The sequence below is a fragment of the Macaca fascicularis genome, chromosome 6 (genome assembly GCF_037993035.2).
Source record: "Macaca fascicularis isolate 582-1 chromosome 6, T2T-MFA8v1.1".
In the NCBI taxonomy this organism is placed as follows: Eukaryota; Metazoa; Chordata; class Mammalia; order Primates; family Cercopithecidae; genus Macaca; species Macaca fascicularis.
The window spans coordinates 5,999,912-6,026,280 of NC_088380.1; the positions used below are offsets into that span (position 1 = coordinate 5,999,912).

Genomic DNA, 26,369 nt, shown 5'->3' on the forward strand with positions numbered 1-26,369 from the left:
AAAAGAGCCAAATGAGAGAAGTCATTCCCATCACATTCCTTCTCTCAGACAGGGCTCCAGAGTCCCCGGCAGCCTCTAATCTTTAGAGGCAGAGCTTTCCTGAGGTGTCACGAAGCAGCCACTGCAGTGAGGATAAGCACTTGGCCCCTGCAGGCAAGAGTTGACAGGCACCAGCTCTGCTGCGGCCAGTGGTAAATGCAGACCTCGACTTTTCAGATGCTTGTTTATGAGCTGTTCATTTGTTTACCAAATCAAGAATAAAAGGCATATACTGAATAATAGGGGGTGCTGACTCAAGCTTCTTTTAAGATTCTCTCCTGCAGGAGTAATCAAGTTCTGCTACAAAGTTCTATGGACAATACTTACAGGTTCTAGTTTTATTTAGAATGACAGCGGCGACTCTTAAAAATACTGTAACATATAAATTTACTCCGTTTGGTAGAAATTTAGAAATTGGCACATTGTATTGTAAGCATATTAAACTGGAGAGTCACAGCTGGTAAACTCTAACTCTGTACTGTTGACTTTTAAGAATTGTTACGCCCTTACTTATCCATTTGCCTGTTTATTTTGTGTACGCTGTCGGGCATATGATAGATGTCAGGCTCTATACCAAGCTTGAAAATATAACTGTGAATAAGGAATGAATGCTGCCCTCAGGTATCTAAATGCCTAGGGTGAGGGTGATGCAAATAAACACAGATACATTCCTGGCATGCAATAGAAGGTCACATGGTAGTTGTGGTATACAGAGGAGGAACTGTTCTCCATGCTGAGAATGTTCTCTATTTGCTACTGATAGACATGGGGGAGCAAGAGAATTAGGCTCATTCCACATGGTAAGCAATATTTACTTAAAATTATACATGTTTTTATGTATACTATAGGTGAACTACATTTATAATGTCAAATGCTGCTGTTCAGGTTTTGGATTTTGAGTTTTTAATTTTTAAAATGGATTTTAAAACCACAATAAAATACGATGTAAAAAACATCACAGACATCAACCAGATAAAATGGGGAAGTCTCTTCTATATTTCCCCTGACATTCCTGGTGGCCGTTTTCCAAGGTAACCGCTTCTTAAAAGTCTGGTGTGTTTGCTCATATATAGATGTTTTAAGTAAATATGTGTACATGTACACACACACCCACACACACACGCATCCTTTATAAATGAGATCATAGCATGCAGTTGGTTTAAGCTGACCTTGAACGCACACTGTGTATTCACCATATGTATACATCCAGATATTCCATTCTCTTATCTAACTGGCTACTACTTTATGAAATTGGGAGGCTCTTATAATGTAAGCCTTTTTCTAAGACTGAATTCACATAACACAAAATTAGCATTTTAAAGTGGACAATTCAGTGGTGTTTAGTACCTTCACAATATTGCATCACCCACCCCTCTGCCTAGTTTCAACACATTTTCATCCCCTATCAATATAACAAAAAAGACATTAGAAAGAAGTGTCTCCAAATACGTGGAATTTCTCTGGGAATGAGAAGAGAGGTTCATAATCCAAGGTGCACATAGTGGCAAGTGGCAAGTGACAAGTGTGCTAGTGACAGAAAGGGAAAATGGAGCTTTCATTGGCAAAAAGGCAAAGTTGTCCCAAGCTGCTTAGAAACACAGTTCATTCCAGAGGCCCCAAGCCAGAGTCATCTTTGGTTCATCAGTGGAGGTGCCCTTTCTGGGCACGTGTTCTTTTAAGAACATCTTATCTGAATGACTACAGTCCTCAAGAATGTCTAGTGACAATATGTCTATATGTGAAACGTGCAAGCCACACACCACAGGAGACGTGTGAAGGATGCGAGAGGCTTTCTTGCGGTGTATTAGAATGTGCTTGGAAACAATTCTGATCTCAGACACGCAAGTGTGAGCCCCTCCCTCCTGCCTTCCTTGCCTGATTTTGCCTGGATGTGAGAAAAGTGATTTCATGGTAGTATCTTTCACACTCCCCCGATAGAAAATCTCACACCCATTAAATAGTTACTTCCCATTCCCCGTAGCTATAGCCACCACCAATCTGTTTTTGTTCTCTATGGATTAGCCTCCTCTGGATATTTCTTTCATATAAGTGGAATCATACCATACGTGACCCTTTGTGTCTGACTTCTTTCACTGAGCATAATGTTTACAGGGGTCCACAGCCCCTGGGCCACCAAGGGTACTGGTCTGACTGAGGCTGTTTAGAAACTGGGCCTCACAGCAGGAGGTGGGTGGTGGTGAGCTAGCATTACAGACTGAGCGCAGTCCTTCCATCAGATCAGCAGCGGCCTTAGGTTCTCCTGGGAGGGTGACCCCTATTGTGAACTGTGAGGGATCTAGGTTGTGTGTTCCTTTTGAAAATCTAATGCCTGATGATCTGAGGTAGAACAGTTTCATCCCTATAGCACACCCTGCACCCCAGCCCATGAAAACATTGTCTTCCATGAAACCAGTCTCGGGTGCCTAAAAATGTGGAGAGCGCTGGTGTTTTTGAGGTCATTACCATTGCAGCGTGTATCACTACTTCATTCGTCTTATGACAGGATACCGGTCTGTTGTATGTGTATTTTGCGTGTTTTCTGGAGTTGCCGGAAACTGGTGTCTTAGACAACAGAAATCACAGTTCTGGAGGCCGGAAGCCCCATATCACGGTACCAGCGGGGTGGGTTTCTTCTGAGGATTCCATCCCAAGCCTCCCTCCAGTTTCGGGGTCTGCCAAAAGCAGCATGTGGCAGCAAAAGGCAGATCTCCACACTACACTCCCCCTGTATGTGCATCTGTCTCCAGGTTTCTCTTCCTGTAAGATCACCAGTCCTATTGCGTTAGAAACTCATGCTTCTCTGGTGTGATCTCATTTAACTAATGACATCCACAAATACCCTATTTCCATGTAAGGTCACATGCTAAGGTACTGGGGAGTAGGACTTCAACATAGCAGTGTCTCCAAGGGGAGCAAAATGTATTATGACATAATGGATGTACCACTTTGTGTTGATCCATTCATCAGCTGATGCTCATTTAGGTTATTTTCACCTTTGGGCTATGGTGCATCATGTTGCTATGAACATTTGGGTATCGGTATTTTTTTGAGTACTTGTTTTCAATTCTTTAGGGGTATATACCTAAGGGTGGGATTACTGGATCACTTTCCAACTCTGTGTGCACTGTTTTATCATCTTACCAGAAATGTCTGAGGGTTCCCATTTCTCCCCTTCTTCTTTTTTATTTTTTTATTTTTTTTCTTCTTTTGAGACAGTCTCACTCTGTCACCCAGGCTGGAGTGCAATGGTGCAATCTCAGCTCACTGAAACCTCCGCCTCCCAGGTTCAAGTGATTCTCCTGCCTCAGCCTCCCAAGTAGCTAGGATTACAGGCGCATGCCACTGCATCAGGCTAATTTTTATATTTTTATTAGAAACGGGGTTTGCCATGTTCGCCAGGCTGGTCTCAAATTCCTGACCTCAGGGTATCCATCTGCCTTGGCCTTCCAAAGTGCTGAGATTACAGGCATGAGCCACCATGCCTGGCCAATTTCTCCCCATCTTTGCCAACACATATTATCTTCCATTGTTTTAAAAAATATTCTGAAGTGGTATCTCATTATGATGTTGGTATCATAGTGGACTTTCTCCAGCAGATTCCTAGAGAGCATTCAGGTTGTCTCCAGACTTTGGCTGTTAGCATATTAGTGTACTGAAATCATGGTACATTTGATATTTGGGATGACATGTGAGCATTGTTTTAGGATAGAATCCTAGATGTAGAATTGCTGAAGGATGTGTTTTTGTATCTAAAAATTTGATAAATATTCCCAAATTGACAAAATATTTTAACAATTTATATTTCGTAAAGTATTTAACAATGCATTTGCAGCCTTTTGACACTTCAGACTTTCAATTCATTAAAATTCTTGCCACTAATAGTATAATATTTGTAAATTCCCTCTCTCCCTGCCCTTGCCTCTACCTCTCTGCTTCTCTCTGCAAATGTGGCACAGTTCAAGCACAAAGTGTCTGGAAGTTCATCATGTACTCTTAATATATTAATACTTCCAGTTATAAAATATCATCAGTGAAGACAGATAGTTTGACTTCTTTTTCTCCTATTTGGATGACTTTAATTTTTTCTGTTGGTTGATTGCTCTGGCTAGGACTTCCAGGGCTACACTGACGAGAGTGGGCATCGTTTTATTGTTCCAGTTCTCAGTGGCAATGGTTCTAGCTTTTGCCTGTTCAGTATGATACTGCCTGTGGGTTTTCATAGATAACTCTTAATTGTTTTGAGGTATGTTCCTTTGATGCCTGGTTTGTTGAGAGTTTTTCTCATGAAGGAATATTGGATTTTTCTGGGTTTGTTGAGATGATCATGCATTTTTTGCTTTTAATTCTGTTTATGTGGTGAATCACATTTATTCATTTGCATATGTTGAACCAGCTTTTCCCCCAGAAATAAAGCCTACTTGATCAGAGTGTATTAACTTTTTGACATATTGCTGGATTCAGTTTGTTAGTCTTTTGTTGAGGATTTTTGCATCTATGTTTATCAGGAATGTTGGCCTGAAGTTTTCTTTCTTTTTGTTATGTCTCTGCCAGACTTTGGTATCTGGCTGATGCTGGCTTCATAGAATGATTTAGGCAGGGACATCTCCTCCTTGAGTGTTTGGAACAGTTTCAGTACATTTGGTAGAATTCAGCTGTGAATCCATCTGGTTCGGGGCTTTTCTTATTTGGTAGGACTTTTTATTATTATTATTATTATTATTATTGTTACTGATTCCATTTCAGAACTTGTTATTGGTTTGTTTAGGTTTTCATGTTCTCAAAAGGAGACTTACAAGTGGACAAGAAACATATGAAAAATGCTCGTCATCACTAATCATCAGGGAAATGCAAATCAAAACTACAATGATACCATCTAGCACCAGTCAGAATGGCTATTATTTAAAAGCCAAATAATAACAGATGCTGGTGAGGCTGCAGGAAAAGGGAATGCTTATACACAGTTAGTGGGAGTGTAAATTAATTCAGCTACTGTGGAAAGCAGTTTGAAGATTTCTCAAAGATTTCTAAAAAGCAGAACTACCATTCAAGGCAGCAATCCCATTACTGCGTATATGCCCTCCCCCTCAGATGAATCTTTCTACCAAAAGACACATCCCATTACTGGGTATATGCCCTCCCTTTCAGATAAATCATTTGCCAAAAAGATGCATGCACTTGTATGTTCATCACAATAGCAAAGACATGGAATCAACCTACGTGTCAATGAATGGTGGATTGGATAAATAAAATTGGTACCTGTACACCATGGAATACTATGCAGCCATAAAAAAATGAAATCATGTCCTTTGGAGCAACATGGGTGTAGCTGGAAGACATAATCCTAAGTGAATTAATGCAGGAACAGAAAACCAAAAACCACATGTTCTCACTTACATGTGAGAGCTGAACATTGAGTGCTCATGGACATAAAGGTGGAAAAAAGAAACACTGGAAACTGCCAGAGGCAGGAGAGATGGAAGGGGTTGTGGATTGAACTACCTATTGGGTACTGTGCTCACTACCTGGGTGATAGGATCCATACCCCAAACCTCAGCATCATGCAATGCACCCCTGTAACAAACCTGCATATGTACCTCCTACATCTAAAAGGTTGAAATTATTTTAAAAGCTTCTGATATCAAAATAACTATTTAATTAAAATAGAACCCAAAATGCTAATTTGTTTGTAAAAATTTGTGCTGATTTGATTGTTTCTGATATTATTTTTACTGAACATCCTTTTATGTTTCATCTTCCTGTTTTATTTTCTCCTCTGTGATGACCTATTTTTATTTATATTTTTGGGGGATTGTCCTGCTTTCTTTCTGTAGACCTGGGTGAAGTCTTGATATATTCAAGATCCTGACCTTTCCTTTTTTCATCAGATATAGTCTTTTTCTCTAAGTTTTTCTCAAACATGTCAAACTCATTCTAGTCTTGGGTTTTGCATTGCTATTCCATCTGCCTAGAAGCTATAGACTGATGAATTTCTATTTTATCCAAAGGGTTATAATCTGTAACTAGGAGTATTTATTTTGATGGATTGTCCCAGGCTTGACCAGCAGGACCCCCTTTAAGTTGGCTGCTGTGTCCTTTTGAAGGTTTCTGTCCTTGTAGATAAACCAATAGATCAGCAGAAGATACTGTGAGGTGGAAACACCGATGAGGCATTGATCTAGGAGCCAAAGCCCTTTCCTGTCCACACGCCCTCATTCCCAGTACCCAGAATAGTGCCTGGCTCTTAATATGTGTTTTGAACGGATGATGACTAAATGAGTAAATGCATGTGTGGACACTCTGCCTAGATGATCATTCTCTCTTTTCCCATCTACTTAGCTTTCCTGAGTGCCCCACAGGTCTCCTACGTAGCTGGGCCCTTTGTTGCAGGGTCCCCCGTGTTTCTGGAACATGCCTCTGTTGTAATATAGTATCGCAATCTAGACATCTTATTTTTTCTATATGATGAATATAAGACAAATTCCTGTGTCTTGTTTATGTTTGCATTGCCAGTAAATGTTATAGAACCTGGTGTTTCAGCTTCTAAAAGTACTTACTTTAGTTAGAAGACTCAAGAGACAGCAAGGATAGACTAAAAATAAATCATGCCATCATGCTCTTCTTAGTGGATTCTGATGGCATCTAAGATCATGGCCATCTGACCAGCCTACATGGGTTTCTGATGACACTGGCTCAGAAGAGGGCTGACAAAATTTATGGTGAAGATATTTTACCGTAAATATCTGAGAACTTGTAAGGAGGCCATTTGCAGGAGGACCTGAGGAGCCCCCGAGTGGGAACTGTTCCCAAGAGAAAGGGAGTTAATCTAACACTTCCAGATTAATCTAATTGGCTCAACCCAATGCCAGGGCACTTGAGTCACAGAGGTGAGATCATTTTGAGAACTCTGGTGTTGAGGTAAGAGACTAGTAAGACCAATTTCCTGGTCCCTAGGGGATAAAGTGAAAAAAACAGCAGAAATCAGCAGGTTGTAGTGAAAGCTATCCCTAGTTGCCCTCGTTGCTCATTAGGATAGGACACTCATATCAGCACTGTGACAGTTTACAAGTGGCATGGCAAAGATCAGGAAGTTACTGTCCTTTTCCTAGATAATTCTAAATAGCCTGCCCCTCAATTTGCAATAACCCACCTCTTAATTTGCATGTAATTGAAAATGGATATAAGTGGGTATAAATACAGTTGCCAACAGCCCATACACTGCTGACTGTGGGAACGGTGACTATGAGTTAGCCCTACTGTGTGAGGAGCAGTGCCATTCAATAAGATTGCTGTCTAATGTCACTGGCTTGCCCTTGAATTCCTTCCCTGGGTGAAGCCAAGAAGCTTCCTGGGCTATGCTCCAATTTGGGGGCTCACCTGTCCTGCATCAGTGTCTGTCACCTGATTTTTTCTTCTGATGCAGCTAAAACCAATTTGCTTTGTTTGAACCATATGGAGGACATGGCTGATGGTGAAAGTAAAAATAAAATCATCCGACTGCATTATCAGGTACCTCTACTTTGAAGCAGAAAGTCTGGTATTTTAGACTCGTGCCGATGAAATGAAAATGAGGAAAAACCAAACCAAACCAAACCCTAGAGAGTCGTGTTCCTTCTTATCGTAACTAACTTTTTGTTTCACCATAATTCTTGATTGAACTTGAATAATACTTGAACAACAGTAGTTTGGAATATTCGGCTTTTAGTATCTTGCCCTATTTAGTGATCTCAAAATAAATGTTTGCAAAGGAGCCCTGCTGTCATTTCATAAAGTGATGACTCCTTTATTAGAAAGGGTACTTTTACCCTTGAGTTTCATTTTGGATATTCAGGTGCTAATATTGTGTATTCTGTTTGACAGTGTAAAATGCTCTTCTGTTCCAGGGCATCTCTACAAACAAAACAAACAAACAAAAAACTTTTCTCTTTTTTGCTTGTCTTGATATTGCTAGCTGGCTGAGGAGAACTCTAAAAGAAACAATTTCCTTCCCATTCCCTGTAGCTCTGGGTGTGTAGAAGGTACCCTGTAGCTTTGATCTGGGAAGCTTCAAGAACATCAGAGAAGAAGATAGGAGCAGAAGAGCTCTGTACAGGTGACCAGAAGAAAAAGACTGAAGCTCAACGTGAGGCTAAGGAAGAAAACCAAAGCAAAAGCAAAACCCCGAGCGGGCATAGAGTGGCTTGGTCTTGCCGTCCTGTCTGAGTTCTGAACACATGTGACATCCCTCACCACTTCCAGAAATATTTGAAGGATCTAAGGTCCTGCCAGTGCCGCTGAACCACAGTGTTGCTGGGAAGGCAGCCTCTCTCGAACCCAGGGAAGCCTGGCACATTATCAGCTAGATTATGTTCTAGACATGCTATGGTTTTAGTAGTTGTGAATGTAATTTCTCTATTTCATTTTGTAATTGGTTATTACTGGTAAAAGCAAAACTGCAATTGATTTTTGTATGTTTTTATTTTATTTAGCAATCTCGCTGAACTATCATTTCCCAGCCTTCGTGGCAAGAAAAACCATTGTGCTTGACGGGTAAAGCTTTGTTTTGGACTTTCAGTAGTATTGTAGCTATGCCTTTCTATTCTCTTACTCATTACCCTTAATTTTATGTATCAGCCTAGCAATAACTAGATATTGATTATTTCTGCCCTGGTTGTGGTCTTATCAAATAAACTGTACATAGACTGTGACAGGTGACATTCCATTGTGGGTAGTTCTGCAGAGAAACCAATTCTGTGATTCAGGAGGGCAGGGAGACTCTCTCTCTAAAATGATGCCCTGGAGCAGGGGAGGTGGGCTTTCCCCCATACGTCCTGGGACAGAAAGGTACAGCTGAGGGCCTTTGGTTGCTTGGTGACCACCCTCATTATGGATGCAGGAGAGGCAGAAGAAACCTTATAGGGAGCTGAGATTTCATTTATTTCAGCTACTGACAGGGGCTGAGGGTCATGCTGGCAGAGGGAGGCAGGGCTGATATGCAGAGAGTGCAGGACATGAGAATATGCACAGGGCAATGGGATGCAGGTGCCGGGGACTCAGTGACTGGGTGGGTGCAGGGAAGGGACAGGTGCAGGGGTACAGGACCGCATGGACCACTTCAGGCTTGGCCCTGGGTTCTCCAGCACCCATACACAGAGTACGTGTATCTCAAAGATGGGATTCAATTAGTTTTAATTATCTTCTTTGCACTGGGCATTGCTTTTATTAAAATCTTGTAAATCAACAACGTAAACACAAAAGGAGTGCAAATGATCCTTACTTCTATTCCCACAACAGTTGTTTATATTTTAAATCTAACGGAACCTTAAAAATATGTGTTTAAAAAGGTGAATGTCTTTGCATAGCTCTTACCAGAAAACAGAGTGGTTTTTACAATTTATTGAGAAAATCATTGGGCTTTTGTCCTTTAACCTGTTAATGTTGAGAATAATATTTATAGACTTTCTAATATTAAATCCTATTTCTATTTCTGCAATAAGTGCAATGTAGACACTGGGATTATCATTTTTTATATACACTGCTGGATTCAGTTTGCCAATACTTTATTTAAAGGATATTGGAACAGTGTTCAGGAGTGAGTTTGACCTGTAATATTTTTTTTTCTTTTCTTGTTTGCTTTCCTTTCATGTACTATTTTTGTTTGGCTTGAGTATCAAGGCATACTGATCTCATAGAAAGGTCTGGAATATTTTTCCTTCCTATGCACTGGGAGAATTTGTATAAGGTTAAAAGTTTGGTAGAAATGTCCTATAAAACCATGACAGCCTGACATTTTTCTCTGTAGGAAGATTTTTAACTGATGCCTCAAAATATTGGCTAGTTCTAATGTTATTTAGAATTTTCTGTAGATTCAGTTTTGCTAAGTTATATTTTTCTAGAATGTCTTCATTTTGTTTACATTTTCAAATTGACTAGCAAAACGTTATTCGTGTTGTATTTTCACTTTTGCTTTGTCTGCAGTCACGTCTACTTTCATTCCTAGTATTGCTTATTTTGGCCTTTTATTCTGCTGATCAGTTTTACTAGACATTTGTTTATTACATTAACCTTTTCAAAGTGCCAACTTTTGGTGCTATTTCTCTACTGAATATTTATTTAATTGATTTCCCTTTATTATCTCCTTACATTTACTTTATTTGGGTCTATTCAATGATTCACTTTCTAACTTTTTAAGCTGTATGCTTAACTCATTAATATTTAGAGTTTCTTCTTTTAAATAAAAGAGTGTAAGGCTAAAATAGTCCCTGTAAGTGTTAGTTTATTTGCATCTCACAAGTTTTAATGTCGTATTGTCATTATCATTAAATATTTCTAAATTTCCATTTCAATTTCTTCTTTGTCTTATGAATAATTTAAAAGTGAGTCTTTTATTTTCCAGTAGATAGAGGCCTTTTACTTTCCTTTATCTTACTGATCTCTAACTTAATTGCATCATAGTCACACAATATAATCTGTAGGATACAAATTATTTGAAATCGTTGAGACTTGTCTTACATTTTCCAATATGGCCAATTTTGGTAAATGTCTTGTGTGTGTTTCTGAGATCAATGTGATTCCCTAATTGTTGGATGCAGAATTCTATATATGCCCATTAAATCATGCTGATGATGTGGCTCAAAACTTCTATAGCTTTGATAATTTTTCCTGTTTGACATAACCATAATTGAGAAGATGTTGAAATATCACACTAGGATGACACACTGTTCATTTTCTCCCGATATATCTGTCCATATTTAATTCAGATATTTAGTAACTGTTGACATACTTCACAGAGGCTTAAAATTGTTAAATTATGTTATCAAATTATTTTTAGAAATCAATTTTAGTGACTATGATTAAAATTCTTTGTGCCTTAAAGTTTATTTTAACTGATATTAATACAGCGATCTCAGTTTTCTTTTGATTAGCATTTGCCAAATGTACTTTTCTTTCCTTTTTTTTTTTTTTACTTTAATGCTCTTTGTGCCTGTAAGTTCAAATGTATCTCTTACGTATAGCATACAATTGGATTTTTTAAAAAAATCGAATCTGGCGATCTTTAATTTTCACTATTGAGTTTAGTCCATTTATTTTAACTCTTTTTAAATATTTGGACTCGCTTCTCTGTCGTCTTAAAATTGAAAATCCTTTTATATAAGGAGCCTTGTGATTTCATTTTGCACTGAGCCTCACAAATGTTGTTGCTGTCGCTGCAGGAGGGGAGCAGACCGGCTGTGCAGGGGAGGCCAGCACCAAGCCTGGGAGGTGGATATTAGCTGGCTGAGTTGGAAAGGGTTCCGAGTTCCTGGGCATTTTCTTTCCTGCTGATGATCTGATTCTCTTCCTATGCCATAGTTTCTTCAAGAACTGAATTTATAGAACATTCATTATAGGCTAGGTGTTGTGCAAACCGGCATTTAATTCTCACAGTAACACTATGGGCAGAATTATTAGCCTCTATATAAATGGGGGATAATAATTTCCTAGGCTTATAAAGCTTTATAGCCAAGGAAATGGAAGCTCGGAAGTTATGTAACTTGCAGAAATTTAACCCCTGCAAATGGCAGGACCCAGATCCAACCTCAGGCATGTGTCACAGTGCCCTGTGGTGTCTGGTCAGGACATTCTCCAACCCCTTCTAACTGATAGTTTGTTTTCTAACCTGGGTTTAGCAAAATGCTTATTCCAGAATTAGTTTCCTGATGATCCCAATCTCCCTTTGTCTTCCCGTGTGCTGTGTTTGTTTCTCCAGAAGTGCTATCCTCTGTTCTTGTTTTCAGGTGTGATACCGTCCAATGCCAATGGCCCCAGCCGCTGTGTTCAGGTAGAAAGGCATGACTCCCTGAGCCATTAGGATTTCTGGAGCTGCATCGGCCTGTTGCACCTGGCTGCCTGCCTCCATCTGCAGGGTCATAGCTTGGCACTGGTACTTACTGAACCACCCAACTGTTTACTGGAGGTTCCCTTGCTCCTCTCTGGCACAGCCCAGGTTTCTTGCTCTACCCCAATTTCCTTGCTCTATTCAACAGGGTTTGACTGGATGAACCACTAGAACAAGATTAATGCGTTTTGTTTTTGTCTCCCAAATTCTAGCCCACATTGAAGGACCTGCTGCTTTGAAGGATGTTGGTTTAGCTTCCAAATTGTTCTTGTTATCGGCCTCCTCCCTCTGTTTTACTTTTACAGTTAAACTCCTTTTCCACTTTTCGCCTGGATACATAGCGTGTCCATCCTTTTGGCCTATTCAAACACTGGGATCATGAAATCTTTTTGACATTCCACTGGAAAATATGATCTCCCCCTTCCCAGTCCCCCTTATCTCATTCTACTCTGCTGTCTCAATCTGGAGTCAGCTCAGCCTCCACCCAGGAACAAAACCCTGAAGAAGACACACAGAGGGCATGTGCACACATCTACACAACGCACACGGTTCATTTCCTCCTCCAACCCAACCCCTGCACTGCTGTCCACACTCGCTCCCTCACTGACCCCTCAGCCAAAATTCCTACTGACCTCTCCTGTAGGCGGAATTGTGTTTCGGCAGCCACCCGCTGCTGTCAAACCACCACAGCTCTGCTCTTGAACGGCCCTGCGTAAACCACGTGGTTATTTCACTTCTGATGTCCTTCTGTGATGGTGACTGTGCTATTACATGGTAAACTCCAGAAGGGTAGAAACTATGATTTCCAGTTCTTTAGAATAACTGTAGAAACTGGTGTATCACTTGTGGTTAGTAAATGCTTATGTGGGTGAATCTTAACTACTCAGAGTCCCGAGTTAGAAAATCTTACAAAGCCTGACGCTGTCCCAGCTGCAAAAAAAAAAAAAAAAAAAAAAAAAAAAGCTGTGAGTTCTATGCAGTTACAAATTACGTTTCAAACCAGCTCTGCATGTTATTAAAGCATCGAAAATGCTGTTTTAGTCAGTTGTATTCTATGCATTTGCATATCAAGGCTCTTGGTGTGTGTTTCATGAACTATTGTTTTTACACCTATGTGCTTGACTCTTTGTTAATATTTTATTCAACCTATTATAAAAGTAAAACTAAATAGTTGTTATGACCATGTTCTAATGTATCCTTCTCTTGAATAAATGCTTTCCATATTGTGTAGACTACAGTTGTAATGTAAAATGTTATTACTTTTTTTTAATATGTGCTTAGCAATTTGGTGTTTGGAATCTCTTGAATTTCCCTTTTCAGTAAAATTCTCCTGGTAATACATTTGAAACAGGAATTTTATTATTATTTATTTACTTATTTATTTATTTAGAGACAGAGTCTCACTGTGTTCAGCCTCCCAAGTAGTAGCTGGGATTACATGTGTGCGTTACCATGCCTGGCTAATGTTTATATTTTTAGTAGAGACAGGGCTTTGCCATGTTGGCCAGGCTGGTCTTGAACTCCTGACCTCAGGTGATCCACCAGCCTGGGTCTCCCAAAGTGCTGGGATTACAGATGTGAGCCACCGTGCCCACCATGGAATTTTATTATTTTTATACTTTTCTTCTCCTTATGTTGTTTCTGAATTCCCTAATTCTTTTTCCTGTTCCATGTCAGGTTTTCAACTTCTGCCGGTAAAATACAGCATGCTAATTCTTCCTAATGTGGACCATCCCGAGACTGGTAAGCTAAGTTGGCCGTCCTTGTGGATCATGTCACTTTTTAGCCTTCTTTTCTTATCTGTAGCTTTTAAATACTTGTTGATGGTTGTCTGCATTCCACTCATAGCCCACATTGAAAGTGAATAGGGTTTACCATAATATATGCTAAGGGAGAAACATTTGTTCTCTTCCATTAATATGCTATATCTTTTAAGCATTAGGATTACAGATACCTTTAAAATACAGTATTATTTTTTAATATAATGGCAGGCTTAGCTGGTTCACTTGCAAAAATTAGGAATCAGGTTACTTTGTTTTTGTAATTTCTAAAACAATTTTATTTTTCATTCTTCTTCAGACTCCATTTCTAAAAAATCTAGGGACATCGCTCCACTGTAACAAAAATAAAATCAATCAGTGACCAAGTATAAGTTAAGTCCCTTAATGTCATTATTTTAGACTTTTTTTCTGAAAACTAAAACTACGAAAGTATAAGATACAGTTTAATCAGGGAAGAGGCAAATATAATTGTACTCAGTAGGAGGCAATGAATAATTACAATTTGAGCTTCAGCTTCATCGAATAGTCAGTACAGGCCAGAGACCAGAGGGATTGGCAAAGGTGTATAGGAACTGTTGGGAGTAGGAGGGGGCACCAGGCTCGCATGAGGGATGTGGAATTCTGTCTCCAAGGAGAAGCAGCTTCAGAACAAGAAAGGTCAGCCTCCTGGGAGGAAGGAACTGGGGCTGGACGGGGTGCTGCCTCTTCCTCTTCCCTGGCCTGTCCCCAAGGCTGCCTCTGTCCCAGCAGAGAGACTCTGAAGGCAGAGAGGGTGAGATAGCTACTGTTGGAGAGGAGTAGAGCCACATGCTAGTTAAAGGCAGTAAAGAAATTTTACTTGGTGTTATGGCAGTAGGGAGAGAGGCTTCCGTTAAACTGAGCTCACCTCCAGATACGGCAAAGCCAGCTAAAGACCGATGGCCAAGAAGCAGAGTGAGGGGTCAGTGGGTGGAAAATTACTAAGAGGAGACCTCAACAGCAGGGATTCTTGCTAAAGGTGGACCAAGGACTTAGACATCAAGAGTGGGAGATGAGGAACTTGATCAGATATCAAGGGCATGGGGATTCTCTCTAAACCGCCTTTGTGGGATTCTTGCTAAAACTGAGCCAGGCAGCCCGAGGCTGGGTCCACCAGTGGACCAGAAAATGTCCTTTCACTTGAGATTGTTTTCTAGTGGTTGCCCTTAACTCGATGCCAAAATTTAGAAAGCCTGGCTTTGCCATTCCCAAGGTTGCATTCATCCAGGTCCCCAGGAGGGTCTAGGGCAAATCCTGTCATCCAGGTACAGTCATTGCCAGGCCCCTGTTGATACTGACAAGGCCAGTAGAAGGGAGGCAGAGGCCTGAGATGGCAGGGATGGGGGCCCATGGCTTGGAGGCTGCCCTTGCAGTGGGCAGCAGGAGAGATGATGAGGTGGTTGCCAGCTCTGGGAGGTCCAGGCCGTAAGCAAAGCCTGGATTAAAGATACCTGTGACCCAGAGTCCAACCTGGGAGGTGTGCGGGAATGTTGTATCTGCCAGGAGGTGGGGCTCCAGAGAGAGCCTCCAGCTTCAGAGCTTCAGCAAGGAGCCAGGAGGGCAGGCATGCAGGCCTTTAAATTTAAACCTCCAAATCTGGAACCAGAGAGTTGGGTTAGGAGACCAGGCAAAATTTATGGGATGAGAACTTAAGTGACTCTTCCTGTCACTTCTGAGATAAATTTCATTTGCAGGTAATCCAACTGAAGCTCTGCAGGGCCTAAATTGATACTGAGGTTTCGGCTGCTGATGTATTTTCATCCACACCCAGGCCTGACTCAGGAAGCAGGGAGAGAGGAAGGTCAGCCTGCAGTTGCATCCAGTTGTGAGGAGCTACAGGAGGTGGAGGGACCAAGGCAGGGGCTGACGATAAGGAATTTCCAAGCCGATGAGTATGACAGCGCCAAGTGTCGGGTCTGTCTCAGTCCAGTTGTTTTGGTCTTCATTGAGGGGTGAGGAACCACGCTGGACTGAGATTGCTGAGCATGATGATGACAGAGAAGCCATCTGGGTCAAGCACCAGGGTCTGGTTGCTGACTCTCTGCCAGTGTTCTCCAGTTTAGACTCAAGCAATTCAGCTTGCATTTGCCTGAGTGAAGTAAACAGAATTTCTAGAGAGTTAACGGCAACAGAGCATGCATACCTAAGGGCAGTAGTTGGCCTACTTTATTCCATCTCAATGTGTATAAGCTTTTTGTTACACTGTATAAATATGGAGCTAGAAGTTTCTTGTGTTTAAATTACCCGATACCTCTTTTCTTCTTGTTTGTTCAGACATAAGGTCTTTCTTTACGACTGTCTTTGGGTTCCGTCTCAAATCATCTCCTGTTGTAATTGCACACTTCACACAAAGGAAAGCTTCTATAGAACTGCCAGGAATTTCTGTACATCTTTTCAAGTGTAAATTTAAAAAAACTTGATTCAGGGCTATTACAGTTGCATAAGTATCCAATCTAATTCACCTTCTATAAAAGAGTCAGATAAAGTTGTTAAATGAGCTCAACAGAGCAGAATGATCCAAAATGAAAAAAAAAAAAAAAAAATCAGAGTTCTTTCTGAGTGCTCAATAGAAAGGATAGCCAGAGAGCTTGAAGAAAAGGGGCAAAGAGGGCTTCTGTTCTTCTGCCTAATTGCAGGCTGCATCCTGTGTCTGCATCCCCATAGGACTGCAGAGAATGGGAAATAGAAAAGCACATCTCTGCACCAACATCGGGAAAATGATCATTCCTCTGAGATGGAAATCTGCACATGGCACCGTAAGCCTAACATCTGTGTCTGGAGGCTGCAATCACCTGAGTCTAGCCAGGAGAAAATGCAGAAGCCCTGCTTGATCTTTTCTCCATTGACTGTGACAACCAAAATGAGTGACTGAGACGTAAGTCTCAATTATCAAGGTTTATGAAGACACCAGCTTTAGGGTGTGTCTGGGAGAAACAAGAGCTGCAGACACATCTGTGGCTGTTTTTCTGAAGAGGTTTTTAGGAGATTTAGTATTTACTTACATATTTCCTTCAAGGGGAGAAAGGAATGTAAGAAGAGAGGCAGGTAGGTGGTAAAACATTCCTCTGAGGCTTTAGTTACTGCCCAGTGAGTTTTACAGAAGGTGAATGTCTGAAGAGAAAAAGGGGATAAAGAGAGGTGATTATGCAGATGTCGCTGGGTAGGTGGAGGAATGACTGATCACATCCTGTCTTTTCTCTGCACCTGGAAAAATAAGCTTGTAATCAGCAGTATCAGTGTGGAATCAACAGACTTTACTCTTAGGATCTGGACTTAGATTAGAGGCCCAAGGTCACACTTGGCATGCCCTGTTTATGGGAGGCCAGCAGAGCATTGACTTATGAATGATCGGTGAGACCGCCCTTTCAGATGCCAGAGGCCTTTTCCTTTCCATGGGGATTTGGCTGAAGCATGATGTTAGTAACAGCCATTCATTTGGAAGAAAGGGTTGCATGACTCAGCCTCCAGGCTCAAGCTTCCCTTTTGAAGTTTGGGAGTCTTGAAGTTTTTTATTTTCCTTTACAACTGCAAAGCAACAAGGGGCCTGCACCTGGCTACCGAGACCCAGCCTTTGGGAGGTAGTGCTGCGTGGAGGACCAGCAATGTCATCTTCCTGCCTGGTGTGTCGACTTTCTTGAGGAAACGTCCATGGTGCTGAAGGCGAGGGCACCCTCCCTGAGCTCCTGTAGAGACCTTCCTGGGCCCTCCCAAACTGGCCTTCACTTTTTTGCTCTCCATGCCCAGGCAGCAAAAGCAGAGCCAGTCTCTCGTGTTCCCTCAGGGTTAGCTTTGGACACCTTTCATTTCGCCCCACAAAGGCCCTTGCTGTGCCTTCCCTTCCTCAGTGCCTCCTGCCTATGACAGTGGTAGGCATCATTGTAAACCGGATTGTGCACCAGGCACAAATGGACACGAGTTATTTCTGGATATGGATAATGAAATACCGTGGTCCAGCTCCCTGCTCAGAACGTTCAGATGAAGCCAACACACACTGGACCAATGCGTCTGCAGCCCAGGTTCTGGTGAGGTTGTTCTGGGGGAGTGAAGGGAACCACAGAGGAGACTGGTGAAGGTGTTGAGATCACTGGTGCGCTCTCATGGGCCACTTTGTTGGGGCAGGGACTGGCGGCATGCGGAGGCTGGCCGGGCAGGGAGGGGACCTGCTGTGCGTGCCTCCTCCAGGAGGCTACTGGCTCCACCTCCATGACTCACACATCTTGGAGACCATGAGCAAGGCTACGGTGGAGCAGCTGACCACATCGGAGGCAGCACACTAGACTTTTCTGTCTCCAGTCACCTGCTGGGCCTCCTTTGCCTCTTGGCAAATTGAAGATACCAACTTAAATGTTATCTCTTCAAGGAGAAGAGGGGGTAGCCTAACTCTTTCCCTCCTCCCTCGAGGACATGAGGGACTCTGAGAGTTTCCAGTCCAGCGAGGTCAGGTGTGAGGCACCAGTGTAGAAGAAAGAGCCACCTTGTCAGTTAGCACCTCGGCCTGTGGCCTCGGCATTAATTTACTTGTGCGATGCCTGGCTGTCCCTTTGTGCGCTCCCCAGAAGGACCAATTATCACTTTCTCCTGGTCCTGAGAAAATCACAGCGGACTGGAGGAAATGAGGTTATGGCCTCCATCCACCAGTTAGGGCACACTTTCACAAAGTTGCACGGACAGCACTGAGCCTTTTGAGTGCTTTAAAGCATTAAAGAAAAAAACAACATATGATAAGTTGTTGATGTACAATTATTATATGTCAAGTAAAAAATAAAGAAAAAAGCAGCAAGAACAACAACTAGATATTGAAACAATTTCTTGGCAATTGGGCCTATGGTAAGTAATTCTTTAAAAAGTTGTTGATTTTTCTAATATATAATCTTGATTTTCGTTAAATAATAAAATAATCTCAGTGAACTTAAATCAATTTTATTTTTTTAAAATAAATTTCTGTATTTATTTCTGATCTATGTGCATGTCCATTACTGAGTATATATAAATAATGGCCATGCATCCATGGATGTTTAATCAGGAAAGTACTAAGTGGTTAAAAATATATCCTCCTGAAATTTGGCAACATGAACAGAAAGACTTAAAAACTAACACATACTTTGACCAAACAATTTATTTTCTCTTTAAATATGAAATAAGTTTTAAGAATTTACTCTAGAAAGTAATTAGGCATATTCCAAATTGTATACACAGAGATAACTGTTACAGTTTTTACAAAGCAAAAATTAGAAACAATATGTAGATCTAACAGGACTGATTAAATAAAGAGTGGTACATTATAAACTCATTAAAAACTCATTGCAGGAGAAGACTTAATGATACAGTAAAATGCTTAGCACAGTTTTTTCAGTTAAAAGAGCAGGTTACATAACAGTATGTACTTTGCATTCTGAAAGTTGTAGGAAAAGTGCATACGCCATCAAAGAAAAGAGAACGTGTAGAATTTTTAAGTGATTATTTTGGGATGGTTTAATGATTCTTTTCATTTTTCTTTCTTGGACTTTCTAATTTTTTTCTCGAGTCCATCACATGTAAGCATTACATTTGGTTAGCAAAGAAGAATAGATTTTATACAGAAAACAAACTTCTTTATGCATAGTATTTATTTATGTTTAATAGGATATTATTGACATTAATTATACTGCGTATATTTACAGAGTACAATTTGGTAAAGTCTTGAGTAATATACACACCTGAGGAACCACCACCACAATCAAGATAACAAATGCATCTATCACTGCTGAGTGTCTGCACTCTCCTCAGCAACCTCTCCCTCCCACCTCCCTGCGCCGCCCCAGCCTCATGTCCCAGCAATCCCTGATCTGCTTCCTGCCGCTCTGTCACCAGAGTCTCGTTTGCATTGTCTACAGTTTTATGTAAATGGAACCTTACAGTGTTATGCTTCTTTTGTCTGTGTTCTTTCACACAGTATAATTATTTCAAGATTATTTCAAGTTGTGGCACTCATTAATAGGTCATTCTTCTTTATGGCTCACTAGTGTTTTATTGTATGAATACACCAATTTATTTGTTCCTTCTCCTGTTGGTGGGCATTTGAGATATTTCCAAGTTTTGTTCATTACAAATGAGGCTAGCATCAATAATAGTGCATAAATCTTTCTATGCTTTCAGCTCTCATGGGTAAATATCTAGGAGTGGAAGGGCTGAATCACATGGAAGTTGTACAGTCCTTTTAAGAAACTTCCATATTTGTTTCCAAAGGGCTTGCACTATTTTATATTTCTACTGTTGCCGGTAGGCCAGTTCAGATTCTTTTTTTAAAATTTAATTTAATTTTAAGTTCCAGGATACATATGCAGGACATGCAGGTTTGTTACATAGGAAGATGTGTGCCATGGTGGTTTGCTGCATCTGTCAACCCATCACCTAGGTGTTAAGCCCAGCGTGCATTAGCTATTTATCCTAATGCTCTTCTTCCCCCTGCACCCCCAACAGGCCCCAGTGTGTGTTGTTCCCCTCCCTGTGTCCATGTGTTCTCATTGTTGAACTCCCACTTACAAGTGAGAACATGCAGTGTTTGATTTTCTGTTCCTGTGTTAGTTTGCTGATGGTAATGGCTTCCAGTCTCATCCATGTCCTTGCAGAGGACATGATCTCATTCCTTTTCATTGCTGCATAGTGTTGCATGGTGTATTTGAACCACATTTTATTTATCTGGTCTATCATTGATGGGCATTTGGGTTGATTCCATGTCTTTGCTATTGTGAATAGTGCTGCAATGAACATACAAGTGCATATATCTTTATAATAGAATGATTTACATTCCTTTGGGTATATACTTAGTAATGGAATTGCTGGGCCAAATGGTATTTCTGCCTCTAGGTCTCTGAGAAATTGCCACACTGTGTTCCACAATAGTTGAACTAATTCACATTCCCACCAGCAGTGTAAAAGTGTTCCTATTTCTCCACAGCACCTCCAACATCTGTTGTTTCTTGACTTTTTAATAGTAGCCATTCTGACTGGTAAGAGATAGTATCTCATAGTAGTTTTGCTTTGTATTTCTCTAAGGATCAGTGATGTTGAGCTTTTTTTCACATGTTTGTTGGCTGGATGTATGTCTTCTTTTGAGAAGTGTCTGTTCATATCTTCTGCCAACTTTTTAATGGGGTTGTTTGTTTATTTCTCGTAAATTTGTTTAAGTTCTTTATAGATTCTGGATATTAGACCTTTGTCAGATAGATTGCAAAAATCTCCCCCCATTCTGCAGGTTGTCTGTTCACTCTGATGATAGTTTCTTTTGCTGTGCAGAAGCTCTTTAGTTTAATTAGATTCTATTTGTCAATTTTGACTTTTGTTACAATTGCTTTTGGTGTTTTCATTGTGAAATTTTTGCCCGTGCCTATGTCCTGAATGGTATTTCCTAGATTTTCTTCTAGGGTTTTTATAGTTTTGGGTTTTACATTTAAGTCTTTAATCCATCTTGAGTTAATTTTTGCATAAAGTGTAAGAAACGGGTCCGGTTTCAATTTTCAGCATATGGCTAGCTAGTTTTCCCAGTGACTTTGCCACACAAAATAATTTTAGAGCGAGTCCAAAGTAAGAGTTAGCAGATAAATTTATTGCAAAGCAAAAGTACACGCTGAGAGACAGAGCAGCCTGCTTAAGGTGAGAGGCAGCAGCTAGTGTCTTAAGAGGAATTCCTTTTATGGGAGCTGTTCATATATATTCAAAAAATTCCTGTGAGGTGCAAAGTGTGCAAAGCATGCAAAGGTGGACCTGAGGTTGGTGCATGTGCTCAGTAACTACAAACTCTAAGATGCATCCCACATATAATTAGCACATAAAATCCCTACCTATGGGTGTGCTTTTTACTAGATGAGGAAAGGTTTACTAAGATGAGGAAAGGTTTACTAAGATGAGGAAAGCTAAACCTTGAGCCTAGCTGCACATGTGGGACCCAGAGAAGTCCCTGCCTCCAACCTCCCCCCAGGTAGGAATTTGTAGCAAAAAGTTCCTTGAGCTTTTTATGCTGATTGGCTAGAGACTGGGGAAGCTAAATCAGAAACAAGGTATTTTTTTCTCTTTCTTGGGCCCTTATTGGTATCAGGAATGTGCAACTATCTGGCGGTTGACTGGTGTCCTGTCGGCTGCTTACCTGGTGTCCTTCAGGGCTGCATACCTGGTGTCCTTCAGGGCTGTGTACCTGGTGTCCTGCAGGGCTGCGTACCTGGCGTCTCACAGGGCTGTGTACCTGGTATCCTGCAGGGCTGCGTACTTGGTGTCTCACAGGGCTGCGTACCTGGTATCCTGCAGGGCTGCGTACCTGGCATCTCACAGGGCTGCGTATCTGGTGTCCTTTGGGGCTGCGTACCCGGTGTCCTGCAGGGCTGCGTGCCTGGTGTCCTTCAGGGCTGCATACCTGGTGTCCTGTAGGGCTGTGTACCTAGTGTCCTGTAGGGCTGCACACCTGGTGTCTCACAGGGCTGCATACCTGGCGTCTCACAGGGCTGCATACCTGGTGTCCTTCAAGGCTGTGTACCTGGCGTCTCACAGGGTTGCGTACCTGGTATCCTGCAGGGCTGCGTACTTGGTGTCTCACAGGGCTGTGTATCTGGTGTCCTTTGGGGCTGCGTACCTGGTGTCTTTCAGGGCTGCGTACCTGGTGTCCTGTAGGGCTGTGTACTTGGTGTCTCACAGGGCTGCATACCTGGTATCCTTCAGGGCTGCGTATCTGGTGTCCTTCAGGGCTGCATACCTGGTGTCCTGTAGGGCTGTGTACCTAGTGTCCTGTAGGGCTGCACACCTGGTGTCTCACAGGGCTGCATACCTGGCGTCTCACAGGGCTGCATACCTGGTGTCCTGTAGGGCTGTGTACCTAGTGTCCTGTAGGGCTGCACACCTGGTGTCTCACAGGGCTGCATACCTGGTGTCCTTCAGGGCTGTGTACCTGGCGTCTCACAGGGTTGCGTACCTGGTGTCCTGCAGGGCTGCTTACATTGCGGAAGAGTCCGGCGCTGACACACCCGAGGGTGCAAGTGCACAGAGCCTGCTGCATGTGAAAGGGGCCCAAGGGGCTTCGCGCAGGGGCCACGTCAGTATGGCCTCCCAGCCTTACTCCTCCTGCCCCACTCACAGCGGTGAACAAGAGTTCCAGTTGTTCTGTATCCTCACACACACTTGGTGGGGCCTGTCTTTTTAACTTTTAGCCATTCGAATGCAAGTAAAAATGGTATCTTATTGTGATTTTAATTTGCATTGTCTTAATGACTAATGATGTTGAACATCTTTTTATGCGTTCATTTACCTACACATATAATTTTTATGAAAGTGTCTGTTAACTATCTTAAGAAGAAAATATCTCCCAACTTACTGTATGAGGCCAATATTGCTCTCAGATAACCAAGTAATGTTCATTCCAGAAATGCAAAGCTTGTTTATCATCAATCGTGTTAAGCAACTAGGAAAGAAAGGATGTGTGATAATCCCAACAGATACAGAAAACCTATTTGGCAAAGTCCAACATGTATTCCTGATTAAAAAAAAATCTTTCAGTGAATTAGGAATAAAGGGAAGTTTCTTTACTTGATAAAATACATCTATGTATGTATGTATGTGTATGTGTGTGTACGTATGTATGCATGTATGTATGTATCTATCTATCTATTTATCTATCTATCTGCCTACAGATAACATCATGCTTAATGGAAAAAAAAAAGGCTGAATGTCTTCCCCCTAAACTGAGGAACAAGACTGGGGTGTCCTCTTCTGCCATTTCTATTTGACATTGTACTGAAGGTTCTAAACAGCGGAGTAAGGCAAGAAAAATGAATAAAATACATTGTGATTAGAAAGGGAAGAGTACAATTTCTTTATTCATGAATGTTGAATAAAACGCATTGTGATTACAAAGGGAAGAGTACAATTCCTTTTTTCATGAATGTCATGTCTGTGTAAAAAATTAGGTGGAATGTATCAGAAATCTTTATTTATTTTATTTTGTTTATTTAATTTTCGAGACAGAATCTCACTTGTCACCCAGGCTGGAGTGCAGTGGCACAATCGCCACTTACTGCAACCTCTGCCTCCCAAGTTCAAGCGATTCTCATGCCTCAGCCTCCCGAGTAGCTGGGATTACCGGCATGTGCCACCACACCCAGCTAAGGCTAATTTTTGTATTTTTAGTAGATATGGGGTGTTGCCATATTGGCCAGGCTGGTCTCAAACTCCTGGCCTCAGGATGATACCCCCACCTTGGCTTCCCAAAGTTCTGGGATTATAAGCGTGAGCCACCATGCCCAGCCCCAGAAAACTTTTAGAACAAATACATAAGTTTAATAAGATTTCAGAATAGAAAAACAGTATGCAAAGAAATTGATGATAAATCCTAGAATGATGTGAAATACGTTTGCATTTAAAACTACAAAACCTGGTTGACAGAAATTTTAAAAGACCTAAATAAATTGATAGGTGTCTAGGCTACATCCTTAGGTCAGAAATTGTTAAGAAGTCACTTCTGCCCACACTGCTTTGTAGACTCAACTTAATTCCAATAAAAATCAAGGCATCTTTTTAGATTGTGTGAATTGACAGGTTGATTCTACATTTCATATGGAATTTCAAAGGATCTAGAATAGCAAATACAAGGGTTTGTTTTGTTTTGTTTTGTTTTAATAAAGTTGGAGAATAAATGCTACCTTACTCAAAGACTCATTATAAAGATACAATAATCAAGACAGTACGATGTTGGCGTAAATGTAGACAAATAGATGAATGGGACAGAATAAAGTCCACAAGCAGACCCACACATACATGGATAATGAATTCCAACAAACGTGCAAAGGTGACACAGTAGAGAAATAATAATACTGCAAAAAACATTTTATGCCTTGTACCATATTAAAAAGTGAATTCAATAGAACGTAACTGACCTGCATTATCTTTCTCATCCTTCTCATCCTTCAACCTCTGCTGGGCAACTGCCCCTGGGTCCACCTGTGGCCCCACAGTAATATTTAATGATATTCTCTTTATTGTATCTAAATATAAAATCTAAAACAATACACTTTTAGGAAATAAGCATTTATGAGCATGAATTAGTCAAAGATCTTTTAAGATATAACTCAAGAAGTATTATAGCAAAATGACAAATTAATAAGTTGGATGTCATAAAATCAAACAAATGTGCTTTTTGAAAGGCACTCTGAAGAGAAAGAAAAGACAAGCCACAGACTAAAAGACAATACTTGCAAATCTCATATCTGATAAAGCCTTGTGTCCAGAATATATAAAGAACCCTCGAAACTCAACAAAAATAACATAATTCAAGTTTTAAAAGGACTATATTTAGTTTTTAAATTATAGTTAGCCATTTGACATTTTTAAAGATTTTTTTTTTCATTTTTCTTATATGTTGTCATTTACAAAATCAACTACTGGGTCAGAAATAAGAATCTACCTATATTTTTCATGATTCCAGTAACTGGCAGCAGAACATGCACTGAAAATTCCATCTTTTCCTTAAAATGCTCAGTGAAAACTGAATAATATGAATCAGGCATTTGAAGACTCAACTTCATGACTCATCAATGCTTTTCCTTAGTTTAAAAGTGTAAGGTGTCATATTAGGCTGTTTTTATGTTGCTGATAAAGACATATGCAAGACTGGGTAAATTACAAAGAAAGAGGTTTAATGGACTTACAGTTCCATGTGACTGGGGAGGCCTCACAATCATGGCAGAAGGCAAGGAGGAGCAAATCACATCTTATGTGGATGACGACAGGCAAGGAGAGAGCTTGCGCAGGGGAACTCCCGTTATCAAAACCATCAGATCTCATGAGACTTATTCACTATCATGAGACCAACACTGGAAAGCCCCACAATTCAATTACCTCCCACCAGGTTCCTCCCACAACACATGGGAATTGTGAGAGAACAATTCAAGATGGAATTTGGGTGGGGACACAGCCAAACCATATCAGGCGTATTCAAACAAAATATGTTTTAATTTCCATGGACAATTTCTGTGCAGCTTCTATTTTGATCCAGGTCCTCTGTGGAATATGAGGCCAGGGATGGAAGGATGGGCAGGATGACACGACTCACTAATGCAGTCTAGCTCATGCTAGGCCAAGAGGAGAGCTGCAGTGTCTCACATTCCATACATGCTTCCCAGTAGACCGTGGGCGTAAGACAAAGTGGTCATGCTCATACACCTTGACCCTCACATTGCAGACTTTTGCAAACTCTTTGTGAATGGTTGGATGATTTTAGCTCCTCTAATAAATGAAATGGCGTGTAACTCTGGTGGGATATAGTTCTGAATTTTTGTACAGATGATCTGTAAGTTGAATTAAAGGTATTTTGTTTTGTTTTGTTTTCCCTAACAAGTTGCGTATGCCTGGATGTGAACTTCCTTTAGTGAACTCACTGGATCCTGACATGTTACTGTCAATTACTCAAGAGGTTAAAAATTTGCTCTTTTCCTAGAATCTGCTGGGCTCTTAGCTAGGGCAGTATTCTTTCAGATCAGCTTTGCTAGCTAGCATTTAAGATAAAATTTAATATCAATAAATTTTTCATTGTGCAGGAAACATTGAATGCTAGAGGCTAACACATGATGAAGCTGATAAGAACAGACAGACAAGTTTAATAAAATGCTGCTCTTTGAAAATCAGAACGTTTCCTGTAGTCCATGATTTACAAGGAAAGA

The 26,369-nt window shown here is 41.0% G+C and overlaps 1 long non-coding RNA gene across 2 annotated transcripts; it reads left to right on the top strand.

The window, feature by feature from the left end:
* The first annotated feature begins 805 nt into the window (after positions 1–805).
* LOC123573868 (uncharacterized) lies at positions 806–23,546 on the top strand. Of its 2 annotated transcripts, none has more exons than XR_010587154.1 (3): positions 806–839; positions 13,571–13,636; positions 23,346–23,546. It is a non-coding gene; the product is annotated as an uncharacterized lncRNA (long non-coding RNA). The 2 variants fall into 2 exon arrangements; XR_012414505.1 differs by lacking the exon at positions 806–839 and adding an exon at positions 8,504–8,565.
* The last annotated feature ends 2,823 nt before the right edge of the window (positions 23,547–26,369 follow it).